This window comes from Dasypus novemcinctus, chromosome 18 (assembly GCF_030445035.2).
Source record: "Dasypus novemcinctus isolate mDasNov1 chromosome 18, mDasNov1.1.hap2, whole genome shotgun sequence".
In the NCBI taxonomy this organism is placed as follows: Eukaryota; Metazoa; Chordata; class Mammalia; order Cingulata; family Dasypodidae; genus Dasypus; species Dasypus novemcinctus.
The window spans coordinates 75,394,323-75,400,585 of record NC_080690.1 but is presented as its reverse complement, the minus strand read 5'-3'; the positions used below and the strand labels follow the sequence as shown (position 1 = coordinate 75,400,585).

The following is a 6,263-nucleotide window of genomic DNA, read 5'->3' as shown; positions in this document are numbered from 1 at the left end:
TTAAAAAGTTTTTATCTGTAAGATACTGATTATTAAGAAACTGGTTATTATACTTACTATTCTAATCTGATAGTAAAACTATTCCTAAGAAATTGCAAGAACTTTAGATTTTTCAAACCTGAATGAAAAAGGACTACCCACCCTGCTGTTGCTTTAGTGCAAAACAATAAAACTGAAATTAAACGAATGCATATCTAATTTTTTATTCACATTAAAAATATTCTTCCAAATAACAACAGATAGACAAAAATACTAAATATATTTAGTAATTAATGACTTAAGCAAAATACGTAATGCCAACCAGTTTGCCTCCAACGTATCTAAATTCACTGCAAGAAGTGCGGGATAGAAAAACATGTTAAATGTAAACAAAAATTTATTTTCATCTATACACGCATTAATTTTTCCTGTTTTAAAGCAACTTATCGCCCTCCCGTCCCACAGCTCAGGTCTTGGCCCCATGCAGTTTCTTCAACTGAGCCCTGGGTTGCTCTGCCCCCGAGAGGAAACCGAGGACCCACAGTCCGGACCGCCCAGTCACTCCCGACTTCCTCGCGGTTCACAGTATCCACTCGCCCCCAAAAGAGCTGATAGCTTAAACCGTTTAAAACGCCTGGGCTCCTAGGACCTCCAATTTCTCACCATACACTGCGAAAAGGAATCCCTCGAAAAAAGAGGTCCCGGCCTTGCCTCACCCCCAGGATATGTAAGAGACTCACAAGCGGAGGGCCAGGTTCCGTTGGGCAAAAGAACTGGCCCGCAAACTCCCGAGAGCCGGACGAAAGCGAGGCCCCGCCCCCGCGGGCCCCATCCCCGCCGCCTCCACGCTCACCTTCTTCTCGCAAACCCTTGACCCCACGCACGCGCAGATGGCGGCTGACCCGGAAGCGGATCGTGCAGAAGGACGGGTGAAAGAGTGTCTGACTTTCTGGTTCAAACCTGGGATTTGGGGCACCCGGAATCCCCGTCCTGCACATGCGAAGCCCAGGGATCGCTCCGGGCGTTAAAATCCCCGCACCCGGTGAGTCGGCGCTGCCGTGAGACGCTCCAAATTCAGTTGCTGCGCTGGGGTATCACGAGCGCCGCGTCCGTTTCCGGTTAAGACTTCTTTGAGTCGTTTTCCGGGCTCCGGCCTTTATGATTTCGTGCAGTGTAGATACCGCCCGCCTCCTGGTTTTCCTGCTTTACCACTTAATTGACTCCCCCCACCGTCTGCCCACCCCTACCTCCAGCCGTCTGCCGGGGTAAAGTGCTCACCCAGGAGATGGGCCCTCGCCTTTCGCGACCGACCTCCGCCTCCCACTTCCGCGTCCTCGCCCTTCTCTCGGGTCCTCAAGGCGAATCACTGCAGCGCAGCATCCTCCGGGTGCTGGGATTCTGCAGGCTCCACCCCTCCCCCTGAGCCGCCCCTGCCTCGAGGCCTCTGCCGTCGCCCCGGGCCTCCCTCGCCCCCCTGGTCAGCCCACGTCTTGGGGAGGCCCCTCACCCCGGCTCTGGGAAGGTGACCCGCACCTGTTCCGTGACCCCGTGTTTCCTCTGCGCAAGTTGCGTCCCACTGGCCGCCTGACGTGGTTGTTTACATCCCCAGTGCTCCAGTGGGAAGTGCTCTTCCTGGGCAGGGAACGTCGGGTCCTTACCGGTGACTGTGCAAGCAGAGGGGAGTTGGGGAGGGAGATGGGAAAAGTTTGTACATCTGGGGAGTAAAGGCAGAATGAGGGCAAATCAGGGCAATAGGATGGAGTAGGAGGACTTGGAGAGAGAAAAAGAAAGATTGAGCCAGAGAAAGAAGCAGAGGGAGAAAAGAAAGTAAAATCTAGAGAAAAGATAATCCCTAAATTGATTTATTCAATTGAGTGTGTGTCTCTGTGTAGCAGTTTTCTGGGAATTGGTGCTGGATTGTAATTAGAATCTTAGATGAGCCCCAGTCCTCCAACATAATGAAAACAATTGGGATAAAGGCAGAATATGAAGATTCGGAGATAAATAGATCTTTTTTACTCCCTCCCTCTTTCTCTGTCAGGAACTTCTCCTTTGAGGGATCTGGTCAGCCAGGAGCCTTCTCAGTTTCTGCTGTGTTTAGACTCTTTTTCTGCCAAAGTGGGTCTGCTCAGGCTCCCACCCCAGATGGTCACCTCTCTGAGTTTCTGATTGAACTTTATTCTTGAAATACGAAACTTGGGAACATCAGCCGGAGTGTGAACTAGTTATCACTTTAACCTTTTCAGTCATCCAGTCAGTACCCCTGTAGCTTCTACTTTGTGGCAGTGTTTTTGTCATTACTTTGGATTAAAACTATTGGTAAAAAGGTGGAATATTCTCCTGGGTCTCATCCAGGTTGTTTTGAATGCTGCTGAGAGCAAACCACTTTCAGTCACTAATAGTCATGCGATCAAATGATGCCCCAAAGGCCCCCCAATCAAAGGCCTGATGTAATCATTCTTTTTCATGTCCCGACTTCCTTGCTTCTCCCTCACATCATCATTTTATCCACCTCTGGCTCCTCTGTCTCCCCGCATGTTGCTGATCACAATTGGAGGAAAACCCAAACCCAAACTGACTGGTCTCACTTCATATTCCCATCCCAGTTCCTCTTGCCATTTCATTACTCTTCTCTTCCCTACCTTTTCCTTTAGTGCCCCTTAGAAGTCCAACTTCTCCTTCCTCATCTTCTCTCTCAGGAAAACACCTTTGTTTCTTTCTCCATGGAAGCCGGGGAAGAGGTCTTCCCAAACTGGGTCTTCCCCTTGCCTCAGACCTGTGTGCTCTGCTTTGCTGTTGACTGGGATGTTCTGGCCGTGCTCTGGCTGTTGCTAACCCTGGGATTGTGCCCAAGTTCCCAGGCCCCCTCGTAGTCTCAGGAGAACATCCTTCTGCCATTGTATTATCAATTTTTTAAAAATTATTTTATAGAAGTTGTAGGTTTACAGAAAAATGTAAAAAATACAGTGTTCCCATATACTCCCTTATTGTTGATATTTTGCATTAGTGAGATACCTTTGTTACAAATGATGTGAGAATATTAAAATCGTACTATTAACTATAGTCCATAAGTTACATTAGGTGTGTTATCTTTCGGTTTTTATTTTAGTAATACATACATGATCTAAAAATTCCCCCTTTTAACAACATTCTCATACATGCTTTATTGCTTTTATTGATGAATCTCTCAGTTTCTGTTTATCTGTGAATATTTTAAACTCAACCTCCCTTTTTTTTTTTTAACTTGGTCAGGATTTATTCCAATCCCTGGAAACATTCATACTAATCAAAATGGTATGACTGTAATTTCTTAAAATACATAAATTCTGCATATAAAACTTTTGAAAATGTCTGTGCAATTACCTAATCTCTAAAGAGTAGCTTACTGTCAGATTTTCAAAAGCTGTGGCTATTTAAAAAGCACAAGGCAACAATAAAATATCAAAGAACTTTCATAAACTTATGAGGACATGATTAGCAGCAAGCTATTCAAACAAAAACACATCTGCTTTTACACTTTGCATGTTCGTTTAACTCTACTTCATAATTGAGCATCTTTTTTTCAAGTATTTTATTTTTAACATTACATTTTCTAAATATTTTTATTAAAAAACGAAAAGTGCCAAACTGCTTTGTTTGCCATATACCATAAAGTAAAATACAGCCAACAGATTTTTTCCATATTCCTCCTAATCCAGTGTGACTTTTAGATGTTTTTCTCTATTCTTTATTTTAATTAATTTATGCATATTAGGGAAAACTGATTTATAATGAATTGTTTTCACCTTTAAAATTATCATTTGTATATTGCCCTTCCTTTCCTGCAAATCTGGTGCTAAAGTAAACACTGATACAATGTACTGTTTCAGGGGCCCAAAGCAATCTGTAACCTTAATTTCCCAAATATCAGTTTCACATTTCTGCCAATATAAACAAAAAGGCTCAAATGGCCCCCCTCCAAAAAATTCATAATTGGCATGAAGAAAAAATGCATGAGATGAAAATTATTTAATAAGAACTTTATCATAATGTTATGCTTTCCCTCCGTGCTACAGGCACTCTTTAGACTGGCATTAAACATATACAACTACAGAGCTCAGATTTTCTCAGGAACATATTTATGTGAAAAATAACTCTCTAGTTCTTTAATAGTTTAATTGACTAATATTTTCAGGGGAGGGGAATCACAATCATTTTGTGTTCTTTAGGAAACTAGTGTATATAAATCAACTGCTATATGTTCAAATAAATCTTGAAGGAACCTAAAGTTTTTTTTTTCTCCCTGAAAGTACACTGCAGTTATGCATGACAATCACTGCTCATGTAGTAACAGAATGGAATGGTAACGACAGATTCAATCTCCCTTAAGTATATAGTTGTAAGTTATTCTACATGGAAAAAATAAAAATAAAAAACTTGACACTGACAGTCATTTAAAGGAAAAAAGGACAAATAAAAAAATATTGAAGAACGAGCATATCTCTTCTTAAAAAGTAGAAAAATTAGAACTACGTAAACATAAAAATGAGAACTGATGTGAAAAACACTTGTTTTTCTTTGTCTTCAAATACAAATAAAAAATGGAAGGAGAGAGTCAAGACCTTTTATAATTGAGTCAAGTCTAAAAAAAGGAACAGTACAATGACTTCACCTCATTAAGGAAATGACTGAAATGAAATTTCACAAGTCTTCATGTCTAATAAAATATATTAATGCAAAAAAATTAATGCACAGGTATCAAAAACATAAAGTCTGGATTTTTTCCTCTTAGGTTTATAATAAACTACCAAACTTCTTTTTTTTTTTTTTTTAAAGATTTATTTATTTATTTAATTTCCCCCCCTCCCCTGGTTGTCTGTTCTTGGTGTCTATTTGCTGCGTCTTGTTTCTTTGTCCGCTTCTGTTGTCGTCAGCGGCACGGGAAGTGTGGGCGGCGCCATTCCTGGGCAGGCTGCACTTTCTTTTCACGCTGGGCGGCTTTCTTCATGGGCGCACTCCTTGCGCGTGGGGCTTCCCCACGCAGGGGACACCCTTGCGTGGCACGGCACTCCTTGCGTGCCTCAGCACTGCGCATGGCCAGCTCCACACGGGTCAAGGAGGCCCGGGGTTTGAACTGCGGACCTCCCATATGGTAGACGGACGCCCTAACCACTGGGCCAAAGTCCGTTTCCCCCAAACTTCTTTTTAATGCATATACTTCTACAGGCCTTCTTTGCTTCACTGCATGTACTATAGAAGTACATACATTCTGGTATTTTACCTTGAGAATCATACATCTTATCTCAAACTAGTGATATGTCTTTTATTGTTTGTTTTGTTTTGAGGTACCAAGGACCAGGGCTTGAACCCAGGATCTCGTATGTGGGAAGCCAGCACTCAACCACTGAGCCACATCAGCTCCCCTAAGTTTTTTTTTTTCCATTTGTTTTGCTTGTTGTTTTTTTTTCAGAAGGCACCAAGAACGAACCTGGGACCTTCTGTGTGGGAGGCAGGGGCTCAACCACTCGAGCCATATCCACTCCCTGATGTGACGTTTATAAATTTTATTTCCATTATAAGAAACTCTTTTTTAAAGATTTTTTAATTTCTTTTTAAATTTATTTCTCTCCCCTTCCCCCCCCAATTGTCTGCTCTCTGTGTCCATTCGCTGTGTGTTCTTCTGTGACTGCTTCTATCCTTATCAGCGGCACCAGGAATCTGTGTTTCTTTTTGTTGCATCATCTTGTTGCGTCAGCTCTCCGTGTGTGCAGCGCCATTCTTGGGCAGGCTGCACTTTCTTTTGCGCTGGGTGACTCTCCTTACAGGGTGCACTCCTTGCGGGTAGGGCTTCCCTATGCAGGGACACCCCTGCGTGGCAGGGCACTCCTTGCGCGCATCAGCACTGTGCATGAGCCAGCTCCACACGGGTCAAGGAGGCCTGGGGTTTGAACCACGGACCTCCCATGTGGTAGGTGGATGCCCTATCCATTGGGCCAAGTCCACTTCCCATTATAAGAAACTTAAAATGTTTTTCTAGTGCTACATTTTAGAAAACTTTGAAAGAATTTTTAATCAAAATATTACATAAAAAAATCTTGATTTTTAAGTGACTCTCTTTAGTACTGTGGCATGATGGATTTAACAGTTGAAGCATAATGTAGTAATTACATTGTACTGCTTAAACTAATTCACAACTTTAGGAAAATGATTTTTAAAAATATAGCTAACATGAGACTGTATGAGCAGTGATATACTAGAAAACAGTGAATGAATAAATAAGATGATTTTTCAATTTTTCAACAGTG

The 6,263-nt window shown here is 42.5% G+C and overlaps 1 protein-coding gene across 2 annotated transcripts in view; it reads left to right on the top strand.

Moving 5' to 3' along the window:
- Nucleotides 1-837: 837 nt before the first annotated feature.
- LOC101442770 (zinc finger protein 665-like) overlaps nt 838-6,263 on the top strand; it is a 52,887-nt gene continuing 47,461 nt past the window's right edge. Inside the window, exon 1 of one of the 2 annotated variants that reach the window (XM_058279421.2) lies at nt 838-1,021. The gene's annotated coding sequence lies outside the window, so the exon portion shown is untranslated. The remainder of the gene's footprint in view (nt 1,022-6,263) is intronic. The other variant, XM_012525836.4, reaches the window with a different exon arrangement.